General features: G+C 39.2%; 1 long non-coding RNA gene across 1 annotated transcript; it reads right to left on the minus strand.

Annotated features, from left to right (window-relative positions):
- Nucleotides 1–7,274: 7,274 nt before the first annotated feature.
- On the minus strand, nt 7,275–12,484 carry LOC116859610. The gene is made up of 3 exons (XR_004381194.1): nt 12,306–12,484; nt 12,010–12,188; nt 7,275–7,313 (listed from the first exon to the last, which is right to left on the minus strand). It is a non-coding gene; the product is annotated as an uncharacterized LOC116859610 (long non-coding RNA).
- Between the last annotated feature and the right edge of the window lie 3,767 nt (nt 12,485–16,251).

Consider the following 16,251-nt stretch of genomic DNA (forward strand, 5'->3'; position numbering starts at 1 on the left):
TGGAGGTTCCTCAAGGAGTTGAAAATAGAGCTACACTACGACCCAACAATTGCGCTACTGGGTATTTACCCTAAAGATACAAATGTAATGATCCAAATGCGCATATGCAACCCAATGTTTATAGCATCAATGGCCACAACGGCCAAACTATGGAAAGAGCCTTGATGCCCACCAACAGATGAATGAATAAAGAAGATGTGGTACATCTATACAATGGAATATTATGTGGCCACCAAAAAAACCCCAAATCTTGCCATTTGCCACTACATGGATGGAACTAGAGGCTATATCTAAGCCAAATAAGTCAATCAGAGAAAGACAATTATCATATGATCTCAATGATATGAGGAATTTAAGAAACAAGACAGGGGATCATAGGGGAAGGGAGGGAAAAAAAAGAGGAAGCCAGGGAGGGAGACAAACTATAAGAGACTCTTAATCTCAGGAAACAAACTGAGGGTTGCTGGGCGGGGCGGAGGGGTGGAGGATGGGGTGGCCGAGTGATGGACACTAGGGAGAGTATGTGCTATGGTGAGTGCTGTGAATTGTGTAAGATTGATGAATCACTGGCCTGTACCCCTAAAACAAATAATACATTATATGTTAATTTGAAAAAAAAAAATAACTGTTAAGGAAGAAAAGTATCCAGACATAGAAATAAGACAATAATATTACTTCATCACTTTTGAAAGCCATACTAGAACGCCGTCTAAGAAGCTACACTGTCAACAAGGGTCATCGGATGATATGAGGGAAAGTACCTTGACTTATTATTTACTTTTCCTTAAGGCCTCGATTCTGTAAAGTTGTTTACTTGGAAGAGATTGGTAAATTGCAACTTTTTTTCATCCAGTAGAGATGAAAATAATTTCTTTTCAGAAGAAAAGATATCCCAAAGCTTGAAGTTTATGGCTCCATAAAATATTAACTACTTTTATATCTAATTTAGGAATTGATTTTAGCAGTCTTTCTTTTACTTTCTTTCAATCTCTCATATTCTCTTTGAACCAGCTTTATTTTCCTAATAGTTCTATCATTAATGAGTGAATAATATATCTTTCACATGTGTCATCACATATTTGTATGAGAGCTATACTTTCCATTTTTAAAATTATATTTTATCACACCCCACTTTCCTACCTAATATAAATTAAGTTAGGAAAAAGACGAAAATTTAGGAAGGATAGTATACTTATAATATATTCAAAATACCTACTTTCTTCACTGGAAAATTTGACTGGAAATTAAGTCACCCATCCTTTCCTTTCCTTCTACTCCTGAGTAGAAGGAAAAACGCTAGGAATAAAGATTAAATGTTAGGTCACTGTATCCACAGCTCAGCATATCTGATTATCCTACCCTTGGGTGTACATGGAGTGACCTTCCAGTCTGAAGAAAAGACAAGTTAGGTTTTTGCCTAATTACGAAAGACAAGTTAGGTTTTTGCCTAATTACGAAATGTAATGATTGCTATCTACATGTTTATTATCTTAAGTGTATACCAAGCAATAACATGAAATAATTTTATACCGTGCCCTCACAAGTGGCCTCAATAAATTTATATAATGTCAAAAAAGTACATTTTATTCAACCCTAACCTCTATCAAAACTCAGAGGCAGTACTCAAACATGTGTTAAATGAACAAATGGCTGAACACAAGAATTAAGTACAGGAAGCAATTTCAGTGTATTAGGGTAAGAAAGTTGAAGCTTTTGTACAATAAAGTAGAGAATTTAATCAGAGAGCCTAGCATGTCTCTGTACTAAGGTAGCTAATGGAGTAGTTTCTTAAAAGAATAGTGTAAAAATAACATCTGGAGCATACTCATTTGGTCCTTTCTTTTGCCTCTGAATTTCATCTAAATTATCCCAAATCAATCAGAATGAGTATCATTTAAGATCCTTCAGTAAGGACGCCTGGGTGGCTCAATCATTAAGTGGCTGCCTTTGGCTCAGGTCATGATCCCAGGGTCCTGGGATCAAGTCCAGCATTGGGCTCCCTGCTCAGCATGGACTCTATTTCTCCCTCTCCCTCTGCCTGCCGCTCTGCCTACTTGTGTTCTCTATCTCCCTCAAATACATAAATAAATCTTAAAAAAAAAAAAAAAAAAGAGAAAGAGAGAGAGAGATCCTTCAATAAAAGAGATGCCACATGTTCTCTTGAAAAAGAATTCCATGTCCCTTAAAGCTTACAGTTGATTTTTCGGGGAGGCTGTTTGAAATCCTCTTTGTCCAAAACAAACCCAATCCCATTTTTTGTTCAGAAAAGAAATGAATCACTTCTACCTTTTTTCAGGAGGTTTGTTAAACCTCCTCTTTGCAAAATATATGCTCTCCATTCACAATTTTACATGAAGTCCACTTCAGTTAAAGAATCTGAACCTTTTTAAAAAGCTTTTGCTTATTTAAGAGAGAGACAGAGAAAGAGAGCACAAGCAAGTAGAGGGGCAGAGGGAGAAGTAAACTTCCCACTGGGAAGGGAGCCCAATGTGGGGTGGGATCCTAGACCCCTGAGATCATGACCTGAGCCAAAGGCTCAATTAACCAACTGGGCTACTGAGAAGCCCCAAGAATCTGAATCTCTTTAAAAAGGAAATTTAAGGGGCACCTGGGTGGCTCAGTTGTTAAGCGCCTGCCTTTGGCACAGGTCATGATCTCAAGGGTCTTAGAATCAAGCCCCATGTCAGGCTCTCTGCTCGGCAAGAGGCCTGCTTCTCCCTCTCCCATTTCCCCTGCCTGTGTTCCCTTTCTCATTGCATCTCTCTGTCAAATAAACAAATAAAATCTAAAAAAATAAAAAGGAAATTTAAACAATCCAAAACTAGAAACAACCAAAATGTCTATAAACAGAGAAATAAATTGTAGTAGATTCATACAAAAGAATACTAAATAGCAATGAAGAATTGTGTGATATACACAAAAACATGGATGAATCTCAAGACATTATGTTGAGTGAAAGACATATACTTCCCAAACAGGTCTAGAGGGCAATTGGATGTGAACTTTTCACAGCTATTCCTATCAAGGTACTAGATCAGTGAGAAGATTCTCCAGTTAATAAGAAAAAATTAACAGGTCACCTTATATTTATTTGTACAGGTACAGATCAATCCCCAAGGTAGAGAAAAGGAGCTTTCCAGTAACTAATTAATCCCAGCCAGGATACCAGAATTTATGGGATGTACAAAAATACTCCTGTTCAATATTAATGAGACTGTGCCAGTTTCTTTAAGTAAAATAGGCCTTGGAGACAAAAAGACTGTCTACCATCAACTAAAGAGTGTTCTTGGCCAAACTTCCTCAAATGACTTCACTTCCTGGAGGTAAAAGGAAAATTAAGTAAGACGATTTATTTGGGATAGTCAAGGGATGTCAATAGGTAAAAATCCTGAGATGCGATTCTCTCTCAGGTTTTCTCTCAGAAATCTGCACGCCCAACACATATGCAGAAAAACAACTTTGATTTTGTTTTGAAGAAAACACTTTCTCAGACACATAACTGAGTCTTCAGTAAGCTATTTCACCATTATATCAGGCTACTTACTTCTGTGGTATCATAATTACCATAGAAAATAGCAAAATCTTATAAGCATTAGGGAAGAGAGCCAATCATTTGGATGATTCTTAATTACTTAGAATTTTTTTCCTTTCCCTTTAACTTTAGAACTTTATGACTCTTTATTAAAAGGCAGCATTGATATGTGGCCCTTTTGAATTATGGAAGGGGAGAAGCATAGGGTTGGAGTGGAGAGAGGTGGGGTTGCTTACCTAGTGTGTCCTTGGTGCTACAGCAAGGGCAGAGAAATGTATTAGGTGACTGTCAGAAGAGAAAATGGGACATGTTAAGCAGACTTGAGACACTGTTAAAATGATAGATTCCTAGTCTGAATTATCTACCAGCTCCTGTCTCAGCTTTTTACATGTAAGAGCTTGAGGTCTCTGAATGTGATGACCCTCCAGTCTGATATCAAATCTATGCACATTATGTATGCATCACTCTGGATGAATTAAATAGCTAAAGAAATGTTCATGGGCTATTGCATCTACACCAAGGCAGAAACTCCCCCGGGCTTAATCTATTTTGGCTAATGAGTATGCTGGGCATTTTATCTAGACGACATATGTGAATTTCGATTAGTTTCACAACTCAAGAGCAATGATTCTCAGAATGGATAAAGATGGAAGTATCTGTGTCATTAATCAAGGACTCATGAGTATCACTAAAAAGCATCCATGGCAGAGGAAGCTTTCACTAATCAAATGGACAAGAAGACACCTTCTGTGGATGTCAGTCAGCCTCCCTCCTCAGTCACACTGGTGCTTCTTTAAGTGCCCCATATGCAAAAGAGTCATGGTAGCAGGGATAAAGGCAATACATAGGCTTAAAAAAATACCCAGGCTGATCTACTGTTATTGCTGAGTGCTTTGCTTGTGCACAGCAGAGACTACTGCTGAGCTTCCATATGCCAGGTAGACAACCTGATGACAGATTGATTACACTGGACCTCTTTTATCACAGGGGTGACAGCATTTTGTCCTCTGAAGGACAGACTCATATTCTGGATATGCATTTGTGTTCCTTGCCTTTAATACTTCAGTCAGCATCACCATGTGTAAACTTATGGAATGCCTTATTCACCACCATGGTATTCACCATTCATCATTCATGGTATTCACCACAATATCACTGTGAATCAAGAAACTCGTGTTATGACAAAGTATATTAATGGGCTTATGCTTATGGAATTCACTGGTTGTACATGACCGTGAAACTACAAAACAAAAAACAAAAAAAACAACCCCCCCCAAAAAAAAACCCTATAGAAAACAAAAGGACCCTGAAACAGACTTGATAGTCTGGTGGAACAGCTTATTGAAGTCTCAATTATGATGCTAGTTAAGAAACAACATGCTGAAAGGATGAGTATTATCTTATGGAAGGCAGTATATGTTTTGATTCAACAGCCAATACATGGTGCTGTTTTTCCCATAACCAGAATGTCTGAATCTGAAACTTAAGTGGTAGAAGGGGGTGTGACTAATCTATCACATTTAATAATTCTTTCTCAGAGTTCCTGCTTCCCTTCTCCTCTAGTTTGAGCTGTTCTTGTTTGCAAGTCTTGGTTCCTAAAGGAGAAATAATACCTTCACCAGAGAACAAATCAAAGGTTCCATGGACTTGGAAGTTGAGACTCTACTTATCTTTTAGGTTCCTTGTGCCACTGAACAAATAGACAAAAGGAGAGAAAGAAGAAAGATGCTCTAATATCTGGGTCATTTCTCCTGATTACCACAGGGAAATTGTGTTGCTACTTCCCTAGGGGTGGGAAGACTGGGATTCTCTTCAGTGTCTGTCAGACTTCACTGGTAAGAGGTTGCAAGAGGGAGACTGCAAAGCTAGTATGGGAAGACAACATTACTTTTCTTGTTTGCTTCCTGTTCTAGACAGCAGCCCTCCGCTGCACTTCTTTAATCTAGACCAGTAATTCATTCCATAAGCAATGGTTGGTTCTTATTTGCATATGTTTCAGACTAGGACCTCATAGCATTCACTTAGAGGCCAATGCTGCCAACTGCTGATATGAGATTTGATTCTACCTCAGTGTGGCACTGCTCCAAGTTCCTGAGGCACATGTACCAGCCAGGTAGCACCACTGCGCTCAGAGCTCTGAATTCCAGATCCATGGGGGGTATGGCAGGATGGGATGCTAGACAGGGTGCTTGCCTCTCTTCCCTGCTTCTTGGGATAACATGTTTTTTCGTTTTACTTTCATAATTTCTTCTGGGCTTATATTCATTTAAATAAATATTGATGTCAAAGTTGAGTATGGAGGCCCATCTAGAGAAAAGAAGAAAATGAGGTGAAGGAGAAGGCATTGCTTCTGGAGTGAGCCTAACACCCTAGCAGGTGTAATGAAAAACTCCAGGATCCTTGCAGCTTTGCAATGAGGGGTCTGATTTGGTGATTCACTTTCCTCTCTCTTTCATTCAATTCAACTGGCTGGAGCAGATACCTACTAAGGAGGTATTCAAGCCATCATACACATCAATACTGCGGATTCATAGATGAGTAACAGCCCAGTTTTGTCTGTCCCCAAGTGACATGGCAGGGACATGCTTCTCACATACAAGACAACAGGAGATAAGAGGTGTGCAAGGAACCAACTATGAAGTGTTTTTTAATGTCTGTCACACAGTGGCAAACAGAAAGTGCTGATATATGTGCATGCACTCAGGTATAGTAATAGGTCCACTTAAAGCTGGAGACAACCTGCCTAGGAGCATTCCAGATCTCAACACATACCTGGAGACCATTTGCTGAATTACCAGTGAGTCCTGGCACACACCAACTGAAAAGCTATGCAACATTTTACATTAAAACAAACACATATATTATGAAGTGTAAAAAATGCGGTTTCCAAAAAAGTTGGCAAATTATTTCAAACCTATGACCCCCAGACACAGACTAATTCTTAACCATGAAGTTACTTCAGCAGAACACCATCTAAGAATGGGAGTCAAACAAACCCCCTCAGACATACAGCACAGGGAGGTGCCAAGAGTCATGCAATCCCACATGGATTATAAAAAAGGGCTTTGTTGTGCATATGGCATTTTCCAAGGGCCCCGCTGAACACTGCATTTTTAAAACCAACACTTCAAAGCTGAAAAGACTCCAAAGCTTCCATCAGGACTGCTGTCAGGTGAGGCTTAATCTAGAAGCAATGTTTTCTCCTTTATACTTGGATATTGGCAGAGAGGGCATCAAGAACATGGGAATAGGAAAGCCACATTGGAAAATTTCAAGTAAGCAGTGTTAAGTGCCTAAAGATTACCATGTATTCAGGAAAGGAATGGGTTGAGTGTGGTTGTATAGTGGAATGCAAAGGAATAGGCCCAGTATTGTGTTGTATTCTGGACTTGCATGGCAGAATGGGGCAGTACTCAATCCACTGGCAACCAAGGGACTGGAATGTGGACGAGACAGAGCCAGGGATTACAGACACACTCAGACCTGAGAGGTGAGGGTGTGCAGCCAGAGCAGTGAGGAGGAGAACCTCTCAAACTGCTGTATTTTTCTCCACAGTCTTCCTGTTTTCCTGATACCCCTTCACTTCATCACTTTAGATACACCTTATAAATGGTCAAAGAGATTATAGTTAAGGAGATAAGGTATAAAATAGTTTAAAGCCACTCATTCCACTAATTCCTGTATAGTACAAACCCTTGGCTTGAGAAAAGTCTGGAGTACAGACATTTTATAGGACTCTTACTGGCGATTCAGTTTTCCACGGCCAATAACTTTCTGGTCACTGAAAAGGTGCCAAACAATATGGGTTTTTAAGGAGTTTGGTGGTTATTATTTTTGAAGAAGGGAGAAGGAAGAGATATATTTTTAAGTTGCTGTAAGTTTAATGAGAAAAAACATAAAGTACTCTACATTCTGTTATTTACATTTGATTTCTTCACGATTCACTTAAAAATGCAACATTAAGGGGCGCCTGGGTGGCTCAGTGGGTTAAAGCCTCTGCCTTTGGCTCAGGTCATGGTTCCAGGGTCCTGGAATCAAGCCCTGCATCGGGCTCTCTGTTCAGCAGGGAGGCTGCTTCCCTTCCTCTCTCTCTGCCTGCCTCTCTGCGTACTTGTGATCTCTGTCTGCCAAATAAATAAATAAAATATTTTTAAAAAATAAAAAATAACATTAATTATTCCCAGAAAGTGAGGTAACATATCTTCTCTCCTTCAAATATGGCATTTCCTTTTCTGTCACTTCTTAATGGAAAGTAAAATTTATACATATGCCTTTATTTTTAAAAGTAAATCTTCTTTTTTCTGAATGTAGATATTTTCATGTAGATGATATTTTGAGATAGTTTTTAATTCAATATAAAACCCTTGAAAATATTCTAGCCTTCCCTAACACATTTCTTCTAATATTAGGGCACTTAAACATTTTTAGATTAGAGAGAGAGAGATTATTGCTGTGCTTGCCATCTGTTGATTAAAACATTCTTTGAATCCTTAACTTCACAGGGTGTTGCTACTGACAGATAAAGTATTGAAAAGGACTCATCAGCACTTTGCCCACACATCCTGGACTACATCTGAGTGAATTTATTTCCTCATGCTGAATAAGCAGGGTGCTCCAGGAATCAATAGAGGGCACTCTGACCCAGCCATGGTTGTGGCGATGCTATCATGGGTATTATGGCATGTGTCCAAACTCATCAAGATAGATAGATAGATAGATAGATAGATAGATAGATAAATTACATGTGTGCAATTATACCTTAATAAAGCTTTAAAAAGCTCCAATTATCCAAGTAACTACTATGCTCATAATGACTTAATCAGTTGAATGAGAACCTGAGGGGAACACGGCAGGCGAAAGCAATGAGACCATGTGGTACCAGCCCTTAAAATGGAGAAAGCCTGCAATTTAGGAGGCTATTAAAAAAGCAAGTTTATAGGGGAAGCTGGGTGGCTCAGTTAGTTAAGCATCTGACTTTTGATTTCAGCTCAGGTCTTCATCTCAGGGTCATGACTTCAAGCCTAGCATTGGGCTCCACGCTAGGCATGGAGCCTACTTAAAAAAAAAGAAGGCAAATTTATGTAGGACAGCAGGGTCACATTCATAGGAGATTTTGCCACAAATGTCATCTATGGCTTTAAACCTATCTTCTAGATTCTTTTCTAAGAGCCATACTGCTACCAATTCAAGAAGTATTGTGTTCATCACTCAGAGCTACTCAGAGATGGTGAACCACGCTCATAAGGCAGAAAAAAATTGGACTATTTGGACAATTTTAATTCCTTAACATAGTGTGGGCACCTGGGTGTCTCAGTGGGTAAGCCTCTGCCTTTGGCTCAGGTCATGATCCCAGGTTCCTGGATCCAGGATCTCTGCTCAGCAGGGAGCCTGCTTCCCCTTCTTTCTCTGCCTACTTGTGATCTCTCACTCTTTGTCAAATAAATAAATAAAATCTTTAAAAAAATAATCAATAGTGTAAGAAGAGGGTTTTTTGGTATTATGAAACAAAAGACAATGTCCGCTGCTAGTGTAACAGCAATGCCTGCCATTTCTTTCCTTCTAACAGCATCCCAGTTTCATGTTTAGATAGTATCCATTGCTTTTTTCCCCAGCCCTAGGGACTAAACCATGTCCGGTCTAAGTTAATCATTCCTCTTTATCAGTGACTAGCCAACTGGTAGCAATGTGAGCCAGGTCCTTGGCTGGTAGTTGGAGGTTTTTCCAATTAAAAGAACAAAGCTTCATATGGAATAATAATTTTGCCACTCTCCAACTTTTCCTGTTTGGGAAGTTTTGATGAGGTCTGATGTCTACAGTTGTTGGTAGCCATCTTGAGACCACAAACTAAGACACGAGGAACTTTCTTTCATTCATAATTTTTATAAAATTTCATAAAAATGAAATAAATAAAGCAGGGAAAAAACACTACATCCTTTGTAGTATTACTGAATAATTCTTGATGTATAAAAAAGATAAGGCCCCCCCATTTGTTAAAATCATGGTTAACTGTGATTTTCTGTTACTTAATCCTGAAATTGTTTTTAACTGATAAATTGTTTCTCCTTTCGGGGGAGAGGGTAAGTGTGCTTTTATGCGTATGGAGGTAAATATTGTATTATTATTGCTATTGTTATTGTTGCTGGGAATTTAACGTGTGGAATAAGGGTATGTATTGAGTAGCCAAGCAGAAAAGTATGGGAAGATCAACTTTTGACACCAAATACCTTGTATACACTCTTTCTATGCTTGGAGGATTTCCCACTTAAAATCCCTGCAACCCCAACATAGAACTGAGAAAATTTTTCAGCTTCCTTTGTGACTTGGGTATGGGTGTGAGCCTTAGATTTTTCCCAACTGGATGTGCCCTCGTGACAATATGAATTTTAAGTCTTTGCTATGGAGGAGGTGCTGTATGTAACCTGTTCCAGTGAGGTGATAGCCAAGAACCCCAGCCTTCAGAGGCACCAGGGACACCCAGCATCCAGGGCCAGTGTTGGCCACACAAGTGCTTTGGGATGATCTGGACATTGTTCTCAGCCACAAAGGCCATAAAAAATTTGGAAAGATTCCTAATGTTCTTTAGTAAATTTATCTTCTGCTGAAAATAGGTGAAACTGATTCTAAACACCCAGAGTGATACATTTCATTATATTACCAACTTAAATGTTCTTGATTTATCATTTCATTGTCTTAGCCCAAAGTCAGCCATCTACCTAGCACTAAATGAACTCAACAGACTACTGATCCCAACTAACCTGCAGCTGAATAGGATCACAAAACCTGAGAGTTGCCCTGGCCCCAATGGCCTTCTGGGAAGATGAGAGTAGTAATAACTCATATTCCATATTTGGAATATCAAGTTTTGAGGCATTCTCAGAGATGGGCATTGGGTATTGCATACATTATACTACATAGTAGCACCTTTTGGTGAAGTTACGTGTTTTGTTTACCAATCAATTAGGGCAATAATTCTCAATATTTTTGGTGTCAGCACTCCTTCTCTCTTAAAAATTACTGAGGACTTCACCAAGCTTTGGTTATGCACATTATATCTATTGATATTTTCTGTATTTGAAATACTGAGATCAAAAAGAGTCAAATAATTTTAGTATTATTATGAAATGTTTTTTCATAATACTTTGGTAATCCTCTCAAAGGATTTCAGGAATCCTCAGGGAACACTGGCCCACTCTATGAAAACCACAGAATTGGATATTTATTGAACACCTGTTGTTTGCCCAACATTGAAATGGACTCTGTAGCAAATTTGGAAATTCATCTGAGAGCACAAGCAAAGGCAGAGCCACGAGAATGTAACTGCCATATTGGCAAAAGAGGAGGAAACCAGCCACTTGGAAGATGAGGAAAAAAACAGAGATATTTTCCCGTATGATTTAAATTTATCCTAAGTGCCTCCAGACAGTGCTATTTGTCTCGGGGTTTTGCTACATTAAGAACTATTTAAAAAACAAAACAAAAAAAAAGAACTTTTGTTTCCAAAAAAAAGAATAATTTTTCTTACAAATTAGTATTTTTTTAAGGCTGAAATTGGTTTCAAGCAATACAAGGTGTGATATATTTGTTGAGTGATTGTCATTTCCCAGCAGGAAGAGGAATGGGTAATTTCCTTCTTTGAGCTCTGGTAAAGGGTAAAGAGATAAGCTAATTGGGAATATCTCTCTCTTTGACATTTAGTTCATCTGGAATCAAGTAGATTATTTCTGTTTATTGCTGAAGGAAAGTGAAACTTTCCACCCCAGTATTCCTCATGCTTTCTGGGAAACCCCAAACTATTCGGGTGAGGATTTCTTCTGCCAAGTGCTGCCCTTCCCACGATTTCCTGGAGGAGCTCCAGGCTAAGCCAAGCACGAAATGAGTCAGTGCCATTTCCACGGGTCTCCTAACTCCAGCTCATGTCAGCCATGTGAGAAAAGAAGATGGGACCTGGAGACTATCTGCTCCCCTCAAAAAGCCAATGCAAGGGACCCACATCCCAGTAAGTATGATCAGGTCAAGTGGTACCTGGAGGTTTGTGGAAAGGTCAAACTTTGTTCAGGCAGCAAATACAACTGTAGTTTCCAGGGGTCACTTTCCAGAAGGAAGTGAAATTCTTGCCAGACACATAGGATATATATACATAATAGTATGTATGCATGGATGGATGGAAGGATGGTAAGATATTTGAAAAATTAAATGAAGAGAAAAAATAGAGTAAAAAAAGAAACTACCAAGAGTACTGAAATCTATGTATAACAAAACTCAGAATCAACAGTTGTTAACATTTTATCCTATTTTGTCTAATTATAAATAAAACACAGGAGAGAACGCAGAAAAAGTTCAAGGGCCAAGCTTCCACACATCCCCAAATGTAATAACTAGCATGCATTTAGTCACCCCTGATTTTCCACTGCCTTTTTCATTTCCCCTTGGTCTCTGAATTTTGTCTCTCTCTGCACCACCACCCGCCTACCACTCACCTTTCTTTCAAGATCCATGGCAGTTGTCCTCTTCTCCATGCAGCCTCCCCTGGCTCCAGAAAGGCAGATGCTGTGCAGCCTTTCCTCCTCCATGGCTCATCTCCGGGAGTTGGGGGTCAGGAACCTCGTCTCATTTGCAATGGTATCTCCAACATCTCGCTGAACTCCACACAGAATTACTGGATGAAACAGTGAGGAGTTGGAGTGAGATGTTTGAGAGAGAAACACATGCATCTATTTCCTCACTCCTTATAGTCCTGGCTTGTGCAGTGCCCAGTGCCCTTTACCTTACTTACCTCATCTCCTTGTTCTTGTAGCAATAGGCATGAACAACTCATTCTGTCCCCTGCCTCCACATTCCCATCGGGTCAGACTGTGTCCAGTTTGCCAAGAGAGAACACTAGCATTCAGCCCTTTGGGGAACTGCTCTTGGATCCACGACCAGTGGTTAACAAGCAGGGCAAGACTGAGTCCTAGTCTTCGTTTTCCTGATTCTGGCCAACTAGTACCAACCAGTTTCCTCCACAATAAAGAGGCGATGTTTTCCAAGAAAAAACGGTAGGTTTTTTTCCTCCCTAATTATTTTATCTCTTCATATCCATTGTTTTTCGAAGTTACAAAACCTTTAAAGCGAGAACGGCAGCAAAAAGAATGCTGGCGTTCTGTCATAGGGTACTTCCTCCCCGCCATGCAAGCATACAGGGACGTCCAGAAGCAGCTGAGAGCTTCGGTCCGCATGCGCCCTCGTGCACATGCGCACGCGCAGGCATGCACGCACGCGCACACACGGAAGCACACGCACGCACGTTCCTCACTTTGAAACAGGAACTCCTGGCAACCCATTTTGCAGGTTGATGGCTTAGAAAGTTTCTCTTTCATCTTTGCTCTAAAAGAGAGCGGAGGCAAAAGGACTTGCAAAATAATGTAAACAAATGAGCTAAAATTAAGGACCAGGGTCCTTGTGTGTTTTAAGCATTTCAAGAGCATAAGATAGCACCTGAGCTAGAGTATGTGCTAAGTATCTGATGAGACAGAAGGAATAAATTAATGAAGGCAGGAGTGCAACATTGTTCAGGATAGGGAAGCCGTCATCTTTTGGTATAATATACTTTTTAAGGAAATTCAGGCTGGGCAACCACTCGCCTACCACTCATTCGCCCAATGGGCTTGCACAATATTTACGCTGGAGAACAGGGTGTGACCAGGAGTGAGGAAACTTGGGCCAAAATTCTAAGACAAGATGTCAGATTTGTAAAGTTCAGATGGGGACAAAGATCCAAAATAAATGAGTTGTAAATACTGGAATTGAGTCAGAGATAACGGGAAAAACTTAAATGGTAGCAAAACAAAACAAAAAACAACTAACCAAACAAAAACAACCCTAATTTGAAATACCCATTCCTGGCCCTAAGGCAAATAAATGATATTCCTAAAAATTATTTGTCTAGGATTTACGCTACTTATTTTTTCCCCAGTGAACATTATATCGTTGTTATCTACATATCTTGCTGCCAAATAAATCTTTTTAAAAAATGGAGATGAAAACTAAGTATTGAGCATTGAGTGTATCACTTCACAGGCATTTTGTAGAATTCAGTTGGATAATTGGAATTGGGAAATTCAGCATACAGTACAGACACTGAAAAAATCCCCACAGAATTCTTTACATAACATTAAATTATCATCCATAAGCCTTCATACTACTGGACTTGGGGTAGGGGTAGGGGGTACAAAATTACCAAATAACAAGTCTCTATCTCTTTCACATTATTTTAGGCTTTTCTGAATAGTGAAATTTTATTCAAATTTTCTGTTTCCTCTCAGTACTTCAGCCCAAGGTGACATGTGGGTAGAGGGAAAGCCATCTGTGTTGCCAGATCCTCCCCTCCCCTTCCCTCCTCCCACCACCCTTACCCTACTTAGCCTGTGCCCTCAATCTCAGCCAGCCTTCCAACTGTGCCCTCAGCTAGGATGGTGCTGCTGTACTCTGCTTGGGGTCACAGCTCACTCTGCCACAGTGACTCTATAGCTAGCCAGTTGGCACCATACTCTCAACTCTGCCTTATTTCCGCTCAGAAAGCAGATGGAAACTTCCAGACTCTACAGAAGTCACCCAGTCACGGAAACCTGTATGAGCTTTCACAGGCCTCTCCCTCAGCCTAACTATGTCACTATACAGTCACCCCTTGACTGTGGTTCAAAGTTTAAATGGGCTCATATATCAGGATTCATATAATCACTTTCTAATTAGTTTAAGGGGAAAAACATGTAAATTCAGAGCTGTTTTGTTCACTTACATTCCTAGCACAAGTTTTGATCACTTACATTCCTAGCACAAAGTAGATCCTCAAGTTTTGATCACTTACATTCCTAGCACAAATCACTTACATTCCTAGCACAAATAAAATTTTTGATCACTTACATTCCTAGCACAAATAAAATTCTAGCACATAGTAGATCCTCAGTAAATATCTGAAAAGTCAGGGGGATGAGTAGAGATCTTGACTATACAGTTAGACAATAATGACAACAAAACAGAACTCTAGAGACTGACCAGTTCTTGAGAAATCTGTGGATCTGGGAGTAGGTAAAGCCAGTATTATCCCTGGACTTTGTAGAGTCCTATGTATAAGTTGGATTTCTGTCACTTGCCACCAAACAATTAATAAAAAAGCATAACCCTGTGGAGAGGGTGGTTGGGTTATGGACATTGGGCAGGGTGTGTGATATGGTGAGTGCTGTGAGTGTGTAAGCCTGACAATTCACAGACCTGTACCCCGGGGGCAAATAATACATTATATGTTAATAAAAATAATTAATAAAAAAAGCATAACCCTTACATAACTTACACTAATAAATTTCAAAATCTAGATTAAAGTCATGATTTGTAAGGAAAATATAATTTACCAATATTGGCTTGAGGTGAGACGAATTAGTTCAATAACCACAGAAAAAAACTAAATAGGAAAAATCTCAATAAAGACTTTGTGCAAGACTTTTTTTCCCTTTGGTTAAGCAAGTTTTTGTTTTTTTAAGATTTTATTTATTTATTTGTGTGTGTGTGAGAGAGAGAGCGCAAGTAGGAAGAGCAGCAGGCAGAGGAAAAAGCAGGCTCTTCGCTAAGCAAGGAGCCCAATGCAGCACTTGATCCCAGGACCCTAGGATCATGACCTGAGCCGAAGACAGATGCTTAACTGACTGAGCCACCCAGGCGTCCCTGATTAAACAAGTTTTAAAAAAATATCAAGGATAGGGGTACCTGCCTGACTCAGTCAGTAGAGCATGTGACTTGATCTCAGGGTCATGAGTTTGAGACTGATGGGTGTAAAGATTACCAAAAAAAGAAAAAAGAAAAAAAAACACAAGGATAAATAACTCTATGAAACAGAAAAAAATGCATGTTTCATCTTACTTATAAACAGTTCTATCGCAAGAATAAAAATAACTTAATGTTAGAAATCTTTGAACAAAATTCAAATTACACCCATTAAAGCACATACTGATCCTCCAATATATGCTGAAAAGTCACTTGATAAAATTTTTTACTTCCTAATTTTTTTTTTAAAGGTTTTATTTATTTATTTGACAGAGAGATCACAAGCAGGCAGAGAGGCAGGCAGAGAGAGAGGAGGAAGCAGGCTCCCTGCTGAGCAAAGAGCCCAATGCGGGGCTCGATCCCAGGACTCTGAGATCATGACCTGAGCCGAAGGCAGCGGCTTAACCCACTGAGCCACCCAGGCGCCCATATACTTCCTAATTAAGCAGAAAATTAATAAAATAGAATTTAACAAAGGATATCTACCAGAAATTCAGAGCATATATTATCCTTAATGGTGGAACATTAAAAGCATTTTCACTAAAATGTGTAGCAAATGGTCTGGGCCAGACCATAGCTAAACCAATCCTAAATACAATCAAATAAAACATGAATATTGTATAGGAAATAAAAGACCCACCAACTGCCAAAGATGGACTTCTTTTGGATTTTTTAGGTAAAGGATATGTCAACAAACTTTTAAGAGTTCGACTGCATTAACAGATTAGCATATAAAAACCAAATTGTTTTTACCGTGACAGCAATGACCAATTATAAAATACATTAGAAAAAAGGTATATTTTATTATAGCAACAAAAACTAGATGCTCAGAAATAAATGTCAAAAAAAGTATGATGATATAAAGATATCTTATGAAACCAAGCCTACAAAAGCTTTGGTTTAATGAAGACCTAGATTGTTCTTAA

Source organism: Lontra canadensis, unplaced genomic scaffold (assembly GCF_010015895.1).
Source record: "Lontra canadensis isolate GAN:19392208 unplaced genomic scaffold, GSC_riverotter_1.0 scaffold4, whole genome shotgun sequence".
Classification (NCBI taxonomy): domain Eukaryota; kingdom Metazoa; phylum Chordata; class Mammalia; order Carnivora; family Mustelidae; genus Lontra; species Lontra canadensis.